This window comes from Haliaeetus albicilla, chromosome 12 (assembly GCF_947461875.1).
Source record: "Haliaeetus albicilla chromosome 12, bHalAlb1.1, whole genome shotgun sequence".
NCBI lineage: Eukaryota > Metazoa > Chordata > Aves > Accipitriformes > Accipitridae > Haliaeetus > Haliaeetus albicilla.
Window position 1 is genome coordinate 15083479 of NC_091494.1, and position 20237 is coordinate 15103715.

A 20237-nucleotide genomic window follows, 5' to 3' on the forward strand; every position below is an offset into this window, starting at 1 on the left:
CGAGTATTACATTGAAGTCGCCTTATCCTTTTGCCTCAGAACTACCATCACCCGCAGCATGTTTCAGTTACCCAGAAGCACATGGCATGGCTTGTCTTATAGCTTAATTATAAAACAAGTTCTAGTCAATTCCACGCTGTGCAGCGGAGCAAAAAGGCCAGCCGTCATTCACTCTGCACAAAACCCACCACCGTGACAGACCAAACAGCAAACTCTGCCTCTTGCCAGAGCGAATGATTTCCATAACGTCCCCAAATGCGGTGAAGGTTAAGCGAGGGGTCCCCCTGTGGCAAACAGCCAGGCTGCAGTGGGATTGTGGCAGATGATAAAGAGACCAAAAATAGGTAGGAGAGACAAGTTACAGGAAAATTCAAGAACAGAAAGTGCAGCAGCAGGAGCCAGAAGTGAGGGAGAGCAGCCTGACTCTGGGCTCCAGCCGATGACCTCCAGCAGAGCTGGCTGCAGCCCCGCAAAGACGCGTTACCCTCCTTCGCCACATCCCTGGTCTCTCCTGGAGAATGCCGCTCCTGGGTCTGCATCTGGGTCAGCTCAGTTCCCAGCTCAGCAGTCAACTGCCACCCAAGACAGGTTTGCACTAAGATGCTGGACTGGGAACCGAAGTCCCCAGGATGTGGACGCACGTCCCCTGCCGCCCCGAGAAGCCCGAGGGATGGCTCGAGGTGATGCTGTGCAGCTGCAGCCACTTGCTCTGCCTGCGGCGCCGGGAAGCGGTGCTGAGCAGGAGGGCACACGTGCTGGATGCTGCTGCTGCGTGCTGGGCTGCAGGAGCGACGAGTGCTCTTCCTGGTGGGACGAGACCGGGGCGAGGCTGAAGAGTGCCCAGAGCCCTCTGCCTTCCAGATCCACACCTTGCTATTTCGTATATCAAAAATACAAAACCATACAGTTTGGGATTTCCTCGGTAATCAGGGAATCCCATTCAAACATTTTTGTTCTCCCTGCCCGTGCAAGACTGTTGCCTGTTGGTGTTTTGTAGTCAATCCCTCTTTTCTATGTATTTTCTTTAAACTTAACTCTCCTAAAAATACTACAGTTGCTATTCTTTACGTACAGCATATACTCCAGAAGGAAACAAGCTGCTAATCGAGCCAGTAAATAGGTACGTCTGTTACCCCATCTATACTGAAACGAGGTAGGAAGCTTGTTTTTCAGAACCGTGATCCTACCGAGGTCCCCGAGCACCAGCCACCTTGCAGCAGAGCCTCACACTGGAAGCCTGCTGAATTAATGACAGGACAAGCAAGGGGAAATTTATTAACAAATGAATTCCTGCTATTACAAACCACTTCCACTGCACTACCAGGGCTTTTAAAGGTTCATGGCAGGATAAGCCATCTCCTTTCATTCCCAAGAGTGCAATTGAAGGCTCGATTTCCATGAGTGCTGAGCTCTTACTGCAGCTCCCATTAGCTGTGGCAGAAGCTGCGAGCGTTTAGCTCTTCTGAAACACAACAGTTTGAGGAGGGGGGCTAAGCACTCCTGCTCCAACTGAAGGCTCAAAATGCATCTATACAGTAAGCTTCCACTCCCGCTGTGAGGGGCAAGTGTGAGTACACGCTCGGGGAAGCCTGTTACGCACCGTGTCCGTGGGCTTTGAGCGTGGGGCTGCCCGGAGCAGGGATGGGAATAGGTTGCGCCTGCCAAGAAAGGTTCGACTCCAGCTCTTGCCCTGGTACCTGCAGCTAAAGGCAGCCAGGAGTGGGGAGAGCATGCCAGGTCTGGGGTACTTTGGGACATGTCTGATCACAGCCTTAGCCTGCACCAATCCAGAAGATGACCGGAGCAACAAGCTGATGTGCTCACGAAGGGCTGGACCTCCTGAAGCTCTACAGTAGAAGCAATTTCAGCCCTAAATTTAACTGGCAAGAGAAAGATTTGGTAGGCATCTGCCCTCAGTTAGAAAGTGCTTTAGAAAGACAGCAGATTCTTCAAAGTAATTCTCCTGTATCACCTACAGTTCCTCCTTCTTATCCAAATGCGGTATTAGCAACCCAGTTATTGATGCTCCCCAGGGATTTAATTATTTGCAAGAAATCACTGTTTGCTGCAGCCACCAGACAGTGCTGGGTAAGGTCTTCTGGGATCAGACTGCAGGCTCCTTTATGGCTTGACATTAGAAGGAAATTGCATGACAATCAGTCGTCTTGTACATGATCAGATAAATGCAGGTGTCAGGCACAAAGCTGAAAGCTCTTCAGTGAAGAAGGGGTAGTGGTTTTGGGTTTAGTTTTTGGTTTTTGGGTTTTTTTTAAATGCTGATATGAACTATTAAGTCAAAACCAAATCATGAAGCACTTATTCAATCTCTAGTGTCTGCCAGGCTCATACAGGCTCCTGTGGGAAGTCTGTTTGAGCAAGACTATTTTCAGCTATCCACCTGGGGGCGGGGGGGGGGGGGGGAGGGAGAAAAAAAAAGAAAAAGAAAAGAAAAAAAAAAGAGAAATAAAGAGGATTTTGTTTCAGTATAATCTAGTCCCACCATGTGATGCTGACTGATCTGTGATAAAATTTCCAGAGCTCAGCAGGTGTTTGGGGAGTGACTGCAGCCACCCATTCAACACAACAATACACAACCACAAGAGAAAGATCCGAAACAGAGGTCAAAGGAAAAAGAGCGTAGGAAGTTAGGTGTGAAGATGAATGATGAAACTAGATGAAACTTGTGCCAAACATGATTTACAGTAGAGAAATGAAATTCTCTTTCCAGGTGAGGGCAAGTTGATTGGTCCCTGTTACAGAGTACTTCTCCACCACACTGATAATCACAGATCTATGCATATTCAGGTACACTGGGACTACAGGTTGAACACCCCAGGGTTTCCAGGCCAGAACGGAGCTCACAGCGCACATTGTCCACTTACTTGTTCCACATTGTTACTACTGCATTCAGCAAAGGAAAGAGATTTTATTCCTTCTCTTCCAGAGCTCCTATTGTCACAGAGAAGCTGAAAATCAACAATGGAGTGATGACAAATTAAAGCAGAACCAATTCTTTGCTGTTTATGTAGCCTAAACACTGATGACACAGGAGAAAGTTTCAGCTTGCTGTTGATACTCAAAAGCCAAAGTCCCCACAACCCAGACCTTTTGGCTGTCAGATGTTTCAGAATGAGGTACTAAATATAGTCATGACCCTAAATATACCCCGTGTACTGTCTGCATAGAGTAAAACACTATAAGTGGATCATCTAGACAGATTTATTTCAGTGTTGGTGTCACATGTAGGCTAAACAATATATGCTTATGCGAAACTGCTCCACTGCTATAAAGGCTACTATACTGCAGAAACTTAAGTTCAGAGTTAACTATACCAAAATAGGAATTAAAGCAGCGAGGTTGCTAAGGTCTAACAAGTGCAGACTAAATGACATTAAGGAGATGACATGGGCTCAAGTTACCAGAGAGGAAAAAGGCTGGATAAAGAGTCCCTGCGTGTCGCTGGCCTCCCCCTCGGAAAATAAAGCAAGCATCGTTTTGCACAACTCCCTCCTGACTCTTCTGGAGAGTGCTTCCCGATACGCAAGCAGAAAGGCTTGTGCAGCCGCGGGCAGGAGGCACACCCCCACATTCCTAACACGGGGAGCCAGCCTCCCTTCCTCCGTGGGGCAACGATCGGACCAAATTAAAAACTAAACATTTCCCAGCAAGACTTTCACATACCAGGAACTTCTTGGTCAAAGGAGCAGCACGTTAACCTCGAAGTTTTTTCCCACAGAAGCTGGGGATCATGGGTTTATGAAAGTTAGGTCCTTTTACTTTCTGTGCAAGCTGGTTTTAATTCTTGCAAACTCTACCCACTTTATTACTGAAATTGGAGCAGCCTGTTCCAAGGGGAAGCACATACTCAGCAGTACACCGAGCTTTGCTTCTATAAAGGGAAAGAGCAAAACCAAATCAAAAGAAAACTCCTTTACTACAGAAAGTCGCACTTTGTCTGTGTATAGATATTAAGTACTTTGGAAGATGTCTAAGCAAAATTGCTGTGGAAAACTGACAGTTGGAAAATTACATTAAAAAATGTATTATTTTTGTCTGAATCCTCAAAATCTTGTGCACTCTTCCATTTTTCTAATGTAAGGAAAAAGAAATTAAAAAAAAACCCCACCACCATACACCACAAACAAACCAAAAGAGCTGATGGCCAAGGCTTGTCCAAAGAAACCTGCAACAAAATGGTCTGACCAGCCTGTACGAACGCTGCACTGGTTGCTGCCATGACTTGCACATACGAGGACTTTAAACCTGATCACTACTGTAATGGTGAATCATTGCGTAACTGAAGCCTCACAACCAAAGTATCGTTTGCAAAGGGATCACCCTCTACTGGTTTTTCAGTTCCCTGTTAATTTTTTCACCGCTGCAACTCTAGTCCCTAGAGAATGACCATAAACACCCCTAAGGTAATGACCTAGCTAAACACAACTGTATTTATAATGCTATTATTTCCCCTTTGGTACATTTCAGAGCACAGAGAGAGCAATCAGACCCCTTGAGGATTATAGCCTAACATATCTACTATAAATATTTATCCGACTGGCTTAATTTTAGCTTTACCTAGGTCTTTCAGGGACACACAGTGGGCCTTAGCTTGGGAAACCAGAGAAGCAACACAACATGACCTTCTCATGTTCAAGCCAGTTTTCCCTCACTATTGCTGGGTTAAGTAACCTGTGCGTAACCTATCTGGTATGGCCTTGCAGCGTCACTGCTTTTCACAGAATGAATGCCAGGACTCACAGTCCTTGGTGGATGCTGCATTTATTGCTGAAGTTGATGATGGAGAAGGTAGCAGATTTCATCTCATTTTCATGCCACATAAGACCCTTTGCCGTGACAACGAAAAACCTGGCACTGCCCAAATTAGTATCAGTCCAGAGAGGTAACGCCTGTCTGCCTGGTACCATACACTCTCATGAGAGAAAGATGTTCATTCACCCACTAAGATAAAAGAAAAATAAAATCCTGGCTGAAGTAACATCTTGGAAGTAAGTTGCAAGTCCCAATAACAACATACCTTCTGGAGTGTGACTTTGGATGTCTTCAGCGATGTCTGCCTATGTGCTTCACACCTTGTCCTGTAAACTTTAGTCTTGCAAGCGGCTCCCTTCTCAGGCATGATTTCTCAACAGACGCCGGATCCCACTTCAGAGCCTCCACACCAGCTCACCTGGCACATCTGTGTGCCACGCTTTGTCCCAAACATTTGATTTCAGGCAGCCTTTGGGACCGGCAGAGCCACCCTAACGTAAAGGCTGTGGGAGAAGCCAGTGGAACCAGAGGAGAATCCCTGCTGTGAGTACTGCCCTCACTCCACACGTGCTGCTGCCTTCAGAGAGGGAGACCTGGCACTGCAGCGTGGGACAAGACTGCGTGGCAAAGGGGGAAGTTCAACAACAGCTCCAAAACATCTACCTGAGGAAGCAGGGCATCAGCTCCAGCCTCGATGAACCACCACGGTGCTCATCTAAGCTCACCTGCCTCATTTGCCACTCTTAAGGCTAGACTGGTATCACAACCGGCTTTTAGAGGGGTTTTCCCAACTGTACTACGGCCAACAGAGTTAGTACCGCTCCCTAGGGATGCTGAGTAGTCCAGCATAGTCTCCTCAGCTATTAACAACAAATTGACCCTAACAATTGAATGCTTGCCGTGCAACAGATATTTAAGCATCGCTTCACTGGCGGGAGGAAAGATCAAGAAGGACTGTGATAAACTGCAGAAGTAAGCAACATATAAACAGCCTCAGATCTGCATCCCTGTGCAGCACAGCAGAACTACCACGAGACTGGAGGGAAAAACAAAAAACCCAAATGAACTGAATCACTCAGATTTGGCCATTACAGGCAATTTGTCTCAGCAGAAAATGTAAATACATGAAGGAAGCTTTGCCAGAAATACAGTGCCTCCTCTCCTCCCCCGGGTTTCAGGGTGGAGACAGATTCCTCAGGCACGCACTTGCAAGGCCAGTAAGGCCCTCTACTGCTTTACAAAGCTGCCAGATGCTGAGGGACGATACAGTTCACAAATGAAGGAGTTTTTTTAGTTCAGTAACAAATTTTCCTCTTTTTAAAAGGTTTGGGTTTGGGTTTTGTTTTTTTAATGTCTGGTTATTTCAGTACTCCCACTTATGCTGTAGGCCCACAGGTTAGGTCTATCAGCAAAGTGGCATGAGGGAAAGTCCAGGCTGTTGGAGTGGCAATAGTTTTGTCAAGTGCCTTTGGTTTGTTTTGTCAAAAGGTTTTGTTGCTAAAGAAAACATGGCACTGAGCTGCACCTTGAGTCACATTTCAGTACGTGAAACACCCACAGCCTGCAGCTCCCCCTTGCTCTCCCCACACAGGCCAACGCATTAAGAGCGGGCTGAATCCCACCTCACTAAGAGCCAAGAGGCACGTGACAGGTGGTGGTTACAGGCACTGAGGTAACATCAGGAGACATTTAGCTCTTGGCTCGTGACTTCTAAATCCTTCCTTCTCCAAACAATTTGCTGAATTCTCAGTGCACAAGATGGTATGAGCAGTGCAAACTGCCACGGAAACGCTCACTGTGAGGTCCACCTACCATAAGGTCCATGTAACCTGGGGATCATCAGTCACCAAGCAGATGAAAATCCTGTCTGGTTCCACAGCGAGGTAGAGTTCACCCCACTTGGGCAGCAGAAGGGGCTGACATCTCCGTCTCACCTCACACCAGGCTGCCCCTTGGGCTGTCAGTGACAGAACTTTTTAGGGGGCTTCACTAACTGAGGAACAGATCTGGGTCTCAAAATTAATCATATTAAAAGCAAGAAAGATAAAACCAGTTTTGCGTTTGCTTTAAATGCAGACCTGCTTGGCGTGGAGTCCCCCGCGCAGTTGCGTCACCACGAGGGGAGGTTCGCTCAGTTCCAGAAGCCGGGACGAGAAGCCAAGGGTGGAGTGGGGAACATTGCCACCAGAGCGCCGGCACCACGAAAACACACCCGCACCAGCCCACTGCAAGAACAGCCCTGTCCTTCGCCCCAGAACTTCCCACCGAACCACCACGACGGCGGCGGCAGCGCTGATGGGGCTGAGGAGCAGGCTGCTCTGCAGGTCCCCAGCTGAAGAAGCGCCCCGAGAGCCCTCCCAAGGCGGGCGGCGAAGCAGAGCCTTCAGACCACAGCGCATCCTGGAGCCCTTCCAGGGAAGCCTCTTCTCCCCCTTTCTTCCATGTGAAGTAGATGGCCACGGAAAAGAACAGCATCATGGGAGGCGATCCTGTTGACGGTGCCTCCTAAGCTCCGCACACCAATGACAGCATCCTGGAGCACGGCCAGGATCACGGCTTCACATTCTCTGCTCACCACAACCTTTCTTCGTGGATCTAAGGGGACCCACGTCTCCTTAATGACTGTTTCAAAAAGGATGCAAGAGTGGATGTATCTAAAGTACTGCAGAAACCAACACTTCCACCGGAGACCAGCTAGGAGGTCTCTTGACGCCAAGGAAACAGTGCTGGGCTGGCAGAGCAGGGGTTAACCGGCTGCTTTGGCCACTCACCATCCTAAGAAGCGCTGGGTTAAAATACTGCAGAGGCTGCTTGGAGAAGCTGTAGTGCTTGAGGGACAAGGTGGTACACAACAGGCAAGGATGGGTGAGGGGACAGCGGGATGCCTGTGGAGAACAGCCTGCCTTCCAGCCCTTGGCTGGTGAGGAAACCACATCTGCAATGCAAATTGACCGTGCACAGGCAAGTTATCATCCTAGACAGATTTGCAGGCCTGATCTTTCACTTCTGAAAGGGAAACTGGGATTTTCACTGTAGATATTCATGCAGTAAAGCACTGCCCAGCAGCCAACTACTAGAGGAGGGATAAGCCAACTATTTCAAATGCAGTTCAAAGATTTCTCTGGAAAAAAATCCAAAATTTTGGGGGTCTCCCTGCCACTCCCAACATACCTGTCCCTGTTACTGCCTACCTTTACCAAGATCAACACCCAAGCCACCCACCAGCATCAGAAGGTGTTTTGACGTTGCATATCCCCAGCAAACCGACTCCAGCACTGGGGAAGGGAAAACGCTGCTCCCGTGGGGAGACCCTGTCAAATCTGGCAGGTGACAGGGACAACTGCAGGTGGAAGATAACAAAAGATCTTTCTTCAGTGCACTTTTACACAGTGCCCTCAGTATTTGATATATAATCCATTTATCAGTATCATAGAAGGTTTTACTTGTATAATTAACCTAAGCATTAAGTGAATAACTTACCTGGCCCAGAAAACAAACAAACAAAAACCCCAAAACCAAACCCCACAAGCCCTGACACAAGTACAAATGTGTCACATCAGACAGCAAACAAACTTTCTGTAGAAAAACACGAGACACGCAATCTCTTCGCCCAAACAAAAAGACCTGCCACGCACTTTTGAACCTAAATTTCTTGATTTCTACAGCTGCTGTGGCAGGGGGCAAGAATGAATTACTGGAGTGCAGGAGAACTTATTAAACTGGTTTGTTGCTGGTGGAGCTGTGTGCAACCCTGTGCTGCAACACGGCCAGACGCCCACTCCCCGAACAACCGGTGGACCTGCTGGCTTCTACTGGAGGTTACCTACCGCTCCCACGGCTCCCTCAGCCCCAGAGGTTGCGCAAGCCCAGCTTTGGGCCCAGCCAGCTGGTTTACCTGAAGTCACCACCCAGCGCACATTCCATGATCCCTTCTACCAGCACAACTGTGGCAGCGTTCAACTGGTGGGCAAAAATGAACGGTAACACCTTTAACATGCGCAGTTAGTGGCTCTCAGGGGCTCTCCATGGCTTCGCTCACTGGAGGGCTCCAACTGGGGATTCTTTTAAGAGGACTTCAAGCCTTTGCCAGACCTTCCAGGCTCTCACCTCCCCACCTCTACTGCCTGGGAGGAGCACGGGAAACCTTTGTACCTGCACAAAAGTGAGTGAAGCAGAACAGCCCCCTCAGCAAGCTTCTGCACAGCAGCACACCAACCTCCAAGTGGTCAAACACATTATGTGATAAGAAACGGCAACAGTCACTGAATTATTTATGTGATAAACTATTTCTGGAGCATTTGATCAGCTCTACTGGCTATCGATATTTTTGCTGAATCAACAGCCCCCATCAAAGCATATGCTCTAGCAAAAACAAGCAGCACTGTGACAGGTTAGGAAAGACATTTACTAAATTAAATGCATGCCCCACTTGCTCCACTGAGCCATAATGCAGTACATACATGGAAATCTAAGCAGCTAAACGCATATTCGTCCTGAAGTGGCTGTCTGAGCGTACACAATCTGTCCCTTCAAGGTTTTTCCATTAACATACCCACGCGTAGAGCTATAAATCAAAATGAAAAAGAACAGAGCAGGCCAGCAGAAGAGCAAGAGAATACATTACAGGCTGTTTTGCAAAAGGCGGTGATTAACTATTATCAGTTAAAAGCAGTTGCGGATAGAGCGATTCCGCACCTCATGGCCTGCAACAGAGGACTGGGCAAGTGGGCGGAGGCTGGAGAGAAACAAGGTGTTTAGCTGCTCTTGAAAACGGAAACAAACATGACAACATTTTTTTAAAAGAGATTAAAACTATTGCTAAATACACACCTCGATTCAGAGTTTACCACAAGCAGAAAGCAGACAACAGTACTGACTTCTGTAGAGACGTTAGAGGACCCAGAGCAAAGGAAGGGAACGCAGCGGTGAAGCACAGAAAGTGCCCTGGCACCTCCCTGAGGCCGCTCAAAGAGCTGGTGTGGCGCAACTGGCTGCCCACATCCAACACGGGAATGGAATTTAGGCGAGTCATCCCTCCACTTCAGAAGGTAGTACCTGGGATTCACTGTGGGGAGAGAGGGGGAATTATCAGGTTTTTACTACAAACATTCCCCAGGGACATCCCTCACTCCTCCAAAATCTGAAATCCTTCCCTGCTGCCACCTTTCTCCAAATGGCAGCTGTGAACCACTCTTCTTGTGTACAGAGTTGGCAGATTTTCAGAAAAAGAAAGAAAAACTGTCATGAGGTGTTGCTGTTGAACAGATGATAATTTGATCAGCACTGGGATTACAAGACTCGCTTTGCTAGTGGAAAAGCACGCATGGTACGCAAGCCCCATACTTGCACCAAACTCCATGGAAACACACCTGTGGAATCACCTTGGTAGATGTGGCAGCAAAAAAACCAAACCAAAAACACACTGCCTAACTTGTTCCTTTGGACAAGAGGAATCCCAGCTTACGCCAGGATCTTCAGCTCAAAATATGAATTCCCCTCATATTTGGTGTTAATGATACACAAACTCCCAACTACCAGCTGCATGCGGAAGACAATCTCATCTTCCACCCTTGATCATGCTGAGATGCCCGTAGGGTTCACAAGAACACCCCGGACCAGCGAGTTATTTTGGTCCAGTGAATCAGTTCACCGGGCAGCAGAGAGCATGCCAGCGCGCATGACGAGGCAGGAATGCTGCCAGCTGCCCTTCAGCTGCCGGAGCAGTTCCTATCTGCACAAACACACTGGCACAACACCCACTCGCTATCTGGCAACAGCAGATTTTACACTGCTCAACACTGCTGTGAAATACAGGAACCATTTTAGAGCACAACAACAAAGTCACACATAACAGGTTTAACCAAAGCTGCGTATTTTCCTGCTATGGAAACCGGTCACAAGAACCAAAAAGCTGCCCAAAGACAAGAATTTCATGTGCTGCTCTCTCCTAATCTGCCCTGTTCCCTTCTGAAACCCTAAAACTGATGAACGGCGACACAGACTAGTTACAGCCGGCCCAAAGCAGCAATCTAAGCTTTTCACATCAAAGCTCTGCCAATGCATTATCAGGGGTCGCACCAAAGCACAAAGATATTTCACCTGCCACCTCCAAATGACCTCATGCAATGTGCAGCCTTGCTTCATCTTCACAAAACGGACTTCCCACATACAGACAGGCAACAGACCTTTAAGTTGTAAGGCCTTAAGACAACTTTTTTTTTCCAGAAGCAGGAATAAATCCAGAAGTCCAAGCGAATGGGAGCTAGCAAGAGCTTGGTGGTCCACAACTGAATGAGAGAGACACCACAACGTTTAGGAAAAAAGCTCAAAACGCAGCTATGAAAATTGCAGCTTGTCTTCATCCACCAAGTAGAAAATACACTGACTGAAGCTGTAGTAAAAGGTGAGCTGAGACTCAAAAAACCTTTGGAAAACTGGAGACAGCTAAGCAGCACAATCATCATTGGGAATTTAGAGGTTAAAATCTGTCAGAAAGGCTTACATCAAGTTTATCCTGTCTCACAACATGGAGGTCCACATCCAAACCTGTTTTTCTATGAACCTAAAACTACCGGTGCTTCATGCCGAGCAACCCAAGAACCAAAGCACTCCGTATTCTGTACTGCAGAATTTTGGCTTCAGATATTTGCTAACTCTATACATCTCGGCAAACATTTTCCTGCTTTCTAAACGTTGAAGTATAATCTTTACAAGATTTGTAAGCTGTCCTCCCATCCCTCTAACACCAGCCCCTCCAGCTGGTCCTCCCCTGCCATGTCACACCATGGCCCTAAACTCACAGCCCGAGCCTCAGAGAGGCTTCACACAGGCTCAACCCCGATGCTATCAACAGCCACACACCGACAGGATCCTTCCCATAAACTCACTATCTTGGAGCAGAATAAATTTGCACCTTTTCTGAAAAACATTTAACAGACCGTAACTTATAAGACAGCCAAACATTCCACACACAGAAAAGTGCAGCCCTGCCTCGCAAGAGCAGAAACACACCACAAAAGCTCAGCCGCCGAGATGGAACAGCAAACAAACGACTAATGGGGAAAGACACACACATGGCAGGCCTGCGTGGGACAGCGGGGCACGAGGAGCCCTGCCGCACAGGGCTCCGTTTGGGTTAGTCTGCTTTGCACCCCAGCACACTGCACACGTGGAGATGCACAGCTTGGTCAAATCAGCAGGGTGCAAAGGCACCCAACCCGTGTGTCTGTATATTTGTGAAGTATCACATACTTTTGTTGTTGATTCCAAATAATTTTTCAGTCTAAATTGCACTGGTATGTGTTCTAAATGTGTTTTGTTTTTTTTTTTAATGCAAGTTTTCAGTTTATTTTACAGTCGTCTTTATTACCAGTTTAAAAATACAGATATTTATACGGTTTAGAAAGAACCATCTGGAATCACGTCCTGAAAAACACATCCTTCTGGCAGACAACTTGTGTACTTCTGAGAAATTAGTGTGTGTTTATAGAAAGACAGGGCATGCTTGGGTTTTTTTTATTTGTAAGCCCACTCTTCATTAATTGCCACATTTTCCAAAGAGCGAGAAATAACATTCTGCTTCTCGCAAACTCGGGTGCAACAAAGCCCTGCGTACAAGGCCAAGATATAATACACACTACAAATGACTGCGACTTGTGCCTTCATTCCCCCCCAGACCTTCTGCACATTCCCCTTTGCGTGGTCCTGCCCGGCTCTGCCCCAGGGGACAGGCAGAGTGCCTGCAAGCACTGCAGATTCAGACAGCTGCAGCTTCATCCAGTAAAGCCCCTCTGCTAGATCAAACACCTGCTACGAGTTCTGCCGTTTCTCTGCTTCCAAAACGACAGATTTTTTTCCATCTATTCCAGACATCCTTTAATTTTAAAGCTTTTCAGGTTTTTGAAACACCTACACAACCTGATTTAAGAAACATCGAAAAACTGGACCCTTTCAAGATCAAAGGCCTTCAAAAAGCCAATTTACCTAAAATCTCTAGTACTTTTGAAAGCTGTATAGTCTTTTTAAATTTTACAATCACAGCCTGCTGAAAAAAAAGTGTGTTTGCTCAGAGTTCAGCCCCACAGCATGCAATGCATGCATCTTAAACTACTCCGAGATCCCCAACTCAAGTGTGACACCTTGTTTTCTTAACTGTGTCAAAAAGCTTCAGGTCTCATTTCTAGCTCCCCAACAATAGCAGCTGATCTGCCAGCACACCTTGGATGATGTTGTGTAACAACAAAAAACTGGCCTAGGAAGGTCTGAAGAGATTTAATATGACATTGTGAAAGGAAGGGGAAAAAAAGGGGGCGGGGGAGGGGATAAAGATAGGCTCAAAAGGAGTTTATGAACATGACTCAAAATAGTTTCTTCCCTTAAAAAAGCCTCCCTCCAGCTTATCTGGGAATTGTTCTTTCTATGCAGCCAAGTGTATTTCAGATGCAAACTACTGTCATATCCAGTACTACATACAAAACTATGACCCATCCCAAAAGTCCAGGTTAGCGCTCTCAACCTTTTCCAATTTGCAGCCTTAATTCTTAACAGTAGTATTAGCTCTTCTGCATATCCAACATAAGCCTATTCACAACTGGCCAGCTTTTCTTAGTTACATGGTGTGGATCCTTCGCAAATAAGTTCAGAGGCAGAAATCAGATTTAAAAACGCTGCTCTACACAGCTGAGTGACTTATGCAGAGGTGCAAGTATTTCTAATGAACATATTGGAATCACAATGCATTACACATTTATATAATTCACATGATGTAAATCCAGAATTGCCTTTAACAAGTGTCATTGTCACTTGTATTAAGGACATTTAAATGACTTGACAAAGCTCAGATAATCCTGCTTACTCAAAAACTTTGGTGGCTAAGTGAAGTTGTCCTAAAATTTAAAAATACAGGAACAGAGGTAGTAAATAACTAAGGAAAATGGCAGCCCTGAAGTCGAGTGAAGTGCCAAATTACAAAACGACTCAAGTCTTCAAACTGGCAGTACAGCATTCACAGATTTAGTTTTCCCCACCATCTAGTAATGTCATGCTACAGAAGGACTAAATCTTAAGACAGGCAACCACATACACGGTGCTGCCTGCTACATGCCAGCAGCTACTCCAGATTTAGTGTTTGCGAAAGTCTGAGAGCCAGAATAATCCTACTTAGTTCCGAGAGATCAAACAGGATTTGTAAAAGGGTAACATATCCACAGATTAGTGAAATGTTCTCAGTTTAAGTGTGGTCACTTTGCAATTATGTTTAGAAAGCATTGTCATCTGTAGATATAAAGAAAGTTTTTGACCATGTCCAGAGACACTGGATTTACATGGAAAATATACACTCATATATATGAATATATATGAAAAAACCTGGGAATCGTATTCATAAAACACCAATGCCCCCTTATCTACCCCTCATACAAATTTTGACTCACTTACTGATACAGGAAGGTTCTCCCACAGCCACACGCACTATCAACAAAGGGAACATGTCAACAGAGCACAGCATGTATTTCTTAGCAAAGAAAAGCCCATCAATATTCTCTAGTTATCAACTTTTCTAAACAAGTTTTTCTTCCAAAGGAAGAAAGTATTTAAAGATACTATCAAAATGCCAGTTGTTTAAGCAAAGTCCATGCTGATACTATCTGCAATTACTTCATAGTGCATCTAAAATGATGCACGACGCAAGTGTCTTACAACCCAGCACACAGCTATATGCCGAACCATACCTGCAATTACAGCAATTAACAGTTCTGAAGAGCTTCCCAGAGCTTAACAATAGCTTATATATGAAACTTCCAAGTCTTTGCTCTGCCACTACTATGAAAACAGCAGTATCATGCAGCTCACAATGGAAAAGCCTCCACCCAAGGCAATTGTGAATGAACTGCATCCAAAAGAAAATGCAGTCCACTTACACGACAGGAAAATACAGCTCAGTGGACTGAGCTGACTGTTTGCAGCACCAAACCACTGACATCTCCTGAAGGGCAGGAAGGGACCCTTCTGAAGGACCCTTCTACCACACTCTATTCCAAAAGCTGAAAACCAGCCACCTGCTAGCGGAGATCCTGGGAAAATACTATCTAAACGGCTACAGCGGTCACAAACCTAATTATCAACCAGACAAGCATCATAAATAACCTAAATAGATGCACAGATGTTACTTCTGTGATAAGAACAGGGGCAGTCAGAGCTGCAGAAAACTCTGGATCTCATTCAGCTAACATAGGACAACTGCTGCTATCCTTGAATATTCATTCCCCTGCCCCATAATTTTTTCACCCCATTGCAATTAAGTATATTTAAACTCAGACACGGATATTTTAATACCCATCAAACTTCCTTATTTACAGCAACATCCTGACCAATGTGTCTACAGAGTAAGGGCAGCCAGATCAAGTCAGCTGGCTGTCAAGATAAAAATCAATATATTCTTTATGTATACCCCACTATCCATGACTAAACATGACTGCAAAAGAAGAAAGTGCTCTTGAGTTTAGCTAAAGATATAATCCCATACTGGAATACTTTGACCCAGTGGATAGCAATGCCTTAAGGGTGCTGCACGCGACTGAACTTCTCTTTCCTAAACTGAAGGTTAAACAAGCTCATAGAAACTGACTGGGCACCAGAACTCACTACCTGTTATAATGCTGCATTCCTTGCTCCGGGCTCTGATGGACCCTATTCAAAATCTGCCCACATGGCAGCTGTATTGCTGCTTGCTGGCTTGTTCTGTAAATTCTTGGAAAAGGTTCAGTACAGACCTGAAATTAATACTGACAGTGACCAGGCACATCCTGTAACTGCATGCTTCATTGGGTGCTGAAATGAAGACTGATTCGTCTTGATAACTTCAGAGAAGAGAACAGCTAGTAACAAATCCCTGTATTTTCTACTGAAGATACTTGTCTATAATTTTCTTCCCAAGCATGCTTTATTTGCACATCCTACTTAAGAAAACTTACTTTCTCAGGGAATGTGATCCCCCTCTTACCTGAAACAAATAAATATTTTGTTTTTATAGCAATGCCTAGTCACACAGTGACAGGTCAAGGCTGAGTTAGTGTTTTCACTGTGCAACACATTTCTTGAATCTTTTACAAACCTACCATAAATACTCACCAGGGACTATAACAGGCTTTATACACCCTCATTAGATGAACAGACAAGATTTTTTCCTTAAGACAGCTTTCACATCCTAGACTGAGTGCCTATAGTTCACTGGGTTAAGGATCCTGTGTGGTTATTCTGGAAGCTGACCATTTAATCTCTACAATACTTTAGCTTGGGTTGGCTATCCTTCACCATAAGCCCAAACACTTCTGAAAGTGTCAACCCTTCTCAAAACCCACAGGCCTGTCAAGTCAACTCACTGACTTGAAGGTTGTTCCTCTCTAAATTGATTTCCATTCATTGTTACATATAGACCACTGCAATGTGGGTATATTAGGCCATAAATACGTGGCTGGACTGTTACAAAACTCGCATACTTTCCTGAAACTATAATTTGAAAGTTTAGCCTTCATCAGTTTAACTCTTTTTAAAATACAGGACATTGCTATGGGATTAAATGTCTTTACTGTAATTACTGCAAGAGTTTGATCTGTATCCTATGTTCTACCACCAGGTTGATCTAAATGTAGTTAGTCCCGACGTAAGAACTTGTCCTGGTCATTTTCAGAAGACTGACTTAAGAATCCAAACAAACATATTTGGGCCCAAATTTGCAGTTCTATGAAACCATGATTTTTTTACATTGGACTAAGACTGCCTATGTTCAATAAAGCACTGGTATACGTTCCAAGAAGAAAAGAGGAACACCATCTACATCGCAAGGCAATTCACAGAGCTGTTGGGAAGAATAACAGACAAACATTTTTAGTCGGTAAGCTAACACTCCACTATTTCTGTCCTTGTTATTTAAGCCTCTTGTTTCATCATCAGACATGAAGCTGTAAATGATCACCAATGCTTCTCAAAGTAACAGTAGGTATTTTGCATTTTTCTCCAGAGGAAGAATATTCTCATTTCCTTTCCTCATCACCAGAAAAACCTGTACTGAGAGAAACAACACAGAAAATTCAATCCAAAAGACAAATTACTGATCTGACGTACCTAATGTAACAAAGTGGGTATGGAAAAGGGGTAATAACTCAAGTTGTGTTAATGTTAATATAAAATGAGGTATCCTCTAAGAAAAATGTGAAAGATCTATCTTTACTTAAAAAAAGATACCTTTCAGAGTCTAAATTAACAGCTTCCCTTAAACCAACACAGATTAACTTGCTTGCAAGAAAGGAGAAAGCCCCTAACATCATCAGGTGTGAATCTGGCAATACGCAAGCTGCCCAGGGTCAGTTTTAAATTACACAATTGTGATTTTGGCATTTGAGCTTTTTCCAGTTACTTTTGAGAAGGAAAAACAAGAAAAGAAAAAAAACCCAAAACCCCCATGTTTTAGCCACAACACTTTGGCTTGATTCTTCCTTATCTTCTCTGGGATATACTCCTCCCTTCACAAATCCAAGTCCAAGCATCAGTTTATTTTAAGCTGAAAACTAAGACTAGGAGATAGCAAGCTCACGCAGTTTACATACAGTTACCTTATTCTATACCAGCAAACAAACCTCAAAGCTGCAGGCAGTAAACACGATCAGAACCAACCCTGGACCAACAGCTATAGCAGGATTCTAGAGCTCAAAATTATACCCCCCCAACCAAGTGCACAAACACTAAATGCAAGTGTACTAAACACCTGAATGGAAGGGCTGGTACTGCTGTTACCAAAACCCTAATGTTTATTTCCTTTACATATTGGGAATGAGAGTGCTTCTTAGTATCCATGTAGATTTTCCAAAAATGGGTTTACCATAAGATCAATAATGAGTCTTATTGTAAGATTCTATCCTGTACAGAATGTTTATGATACATCTTCACACTTGATGGAAAAAAACCTCAGAAAACTGCCAAATTACCAGGCTAAGATTAGCACCTCACTTCCACAGTTACATTGTGAAGTGATGTATCTGGCAAAGAATAGGAAAAGCATGAAACAATATAAGATGAGACATCATCTGACTCAGTCATAGGATACAAAAAAAGAGGGTATGTTAGTTAGTACTTCCACTGTTTTATAAGATTTTATTAATCTTTAATTTACAATAAATAAAGAATACAACATAGATATGATTCCATCACTAAAAATAACTGCATGAATGCTACTGCTTCCCAGAAAGTTTCAACATAACCCAGAGATACAAAGTTACGTTTGTTTGTAAACTGGCTCTACCACCTCTCATTTCTTCAAGACTAAGCCTTAATGGAAACAAAAAACAGACCAAAACAAAAACCACTTTCTGAAGTTAAGCTTCCACTTTTATAACTGATTTCTTCCAAATATCAGCCTAGTAAACTAAGATTCATAGGCTTTTAAAGCATAAAAATACCCTTTAAAAACAACCACCAAAACCCTCAAGAAACCAAGTCCTGCCAAAGGATTTTCTTTTTTTAAAAAGGCTAAAGAGAATCATTTCAGCCTAGATTTACTTAATGTTATTTTCTCAACTAGTTAGCTTATATAATTCCTTGGAATGCCCAGGAGTTTTAAAACAATTAAAGATACAATCAATATCAGTTTGCAGCTTTTCTGCAAGTCTTTCATGTCCAGACAAGTATTGAAAAACCCCAGCTCAAGTCAAAGGGCATCACTAAGCAACAGCAGGTATTAGTCACATTGCTCTCCAAGAAGCACTTCCAAGTCAAGCCAGACGCAAGTTCGTGAGCATTAAAATTAGCCTACCTAAGTTTCATAAGTGTAAGACATTATACCTCTTATAGCAAAAATTAAAAGAACATTTATTAGAAACAAATCATCTTCTCAATCATTCCCATGTAACAATCTCTATACATTCAACACCACCCAGAGATCTTGATTACAGTCTAATGCTGTTAAACAAAAGCACTCTGCTAGAATTGGCTGACACTGAGGAACCCTGTGCCTACTGGCTGAGAAATAAATACCCATGACTTCAGGGGAAAGTCACCATCTCATGTTTAACACATTCCTCAGGCTGCTGCTTCGTATCAGAGCTGAGCTAAAACTTGCTGCCACATACACAATCTGTCCTGCTCCACCTCTGCTTCCCCTTGCACCGACTCAAGGCACAGCTGACTTTTCAATGTGCCAGTTCAGGCAGCTACATCAGTAGAAAACCATTCACTTCTTTCTGGATGGTCAGGGTAAGTTTTCGAAAGGAAGTCAAGTTAATGTTTACCTCTGCCAAAGAGGCCCTTCCCTGACGTCCCCCAAGTCATGACACCAACTTACTGAGCTGGCTCTGATGCTCACACAGGCAATAAGGCAGTTCTGCAGGCACGCCTGGCAGAAAACACAAGAACTCAATAAAAAGGACATTTCCTGACAGTTTAGCAAGTTGACTCACTGAGTTGGGCTAGTTATTGCCAAACCTGCTGCTAGGAAGAGCGAAGGACTGCATGAGCAACTGCTCCTTTCAGCGGGCACTCCCTGATCCATCAGGTGTGCTGCAACATGAAATCCGTGACAAGCTGCATGGCTAGGATGGAGAAAAATGGCTGGTGGAAAATGCTACCAGGTACTAGAAAGAAAACTCCAGATCAACTACTGGAAACCAGGATACAGTTGAAGGATATACGTGAAACAACAAAACTATATAACCAAGAACAGCTTTCAGTAACTGTTTCGTGAGAATTTATCCTACATCCAGCCACTAGCCAGAATATCTAGTACTCGCACAGCTTAATACCAGCTCTTCAAAGAAATTTTTCTTTGATGGAAGTTGTTCAGATCATGCCCTTTCTGGAAGAAGTATTCTGACCAGTCAGTACAAGAGTACACAATTCAATCCACATTCTCTTTCCTTTGGGTTAATATTTTTAATTTTGGTAAAATGAAACAATCCAAAGTCATTCTCTCATACTTGGAGGCTGGAAAAAGAGATAGCAAAAACTGTCTTTGAGTTAAATAAAACTATACATTAGAATAACAACTAAAAAATATTGTGGGTAAGGCTAAGTTCATTCAAGTGACTTTAACTACAAGATGACTGTTAAACCAATTTAAACTGAGAAAACACTTTCTAAAATTCCACATTTAAGTAAGACTTTGAAAGAGCAATTTACAAAAGAAGACAGTGTAAAAAATTTACTTCTTTTCATCTTTGTAATCCACAAAAAGCCTCATTTTTGGAAGCTAAAGTGGACCACTTAGTAAAGGCTTAGTCAGCATCAAACCTATGGAAGTGATTAAAACATTTTCACTCTTAGGAGTGTATTAAAAATAAAAATAGCCAACATTTTTATTAAAAACTGACATAAAAGCAAACATATCACCTGTGAATTGGTGGTGTGTTTCCACATGCCAAATTTGTTGTTTAAGAGGTATCTGGGATGATTTTACATCAAAATACAGCATGTTAGGTCCA

At 44.1% G+C, this 20237-nt stretch overlaps 1 long non-coding RNA gene across 1 annotated transcript in view; it reads right to left on the reverse strand.

Moving 5' to 3' along the window:
• Positions 1 to 14838, reverse strand: part of LOC138688037 (uncharacterized) — a 55322-nt gene extending 40484 nt beyond the window's left edge. The window contains exon 1 of the long non-coding RNA XR_011327080.1: positions 14499 to 14838. This is a non-coding gene — a long non-coding RNA (uncharacterized lncRNA). The remainder of the gene's footprint in view (positions 1 to 14498) is intronic.
• Positions 14839 to 20237: the final 5399 nt, after the last annotated feature.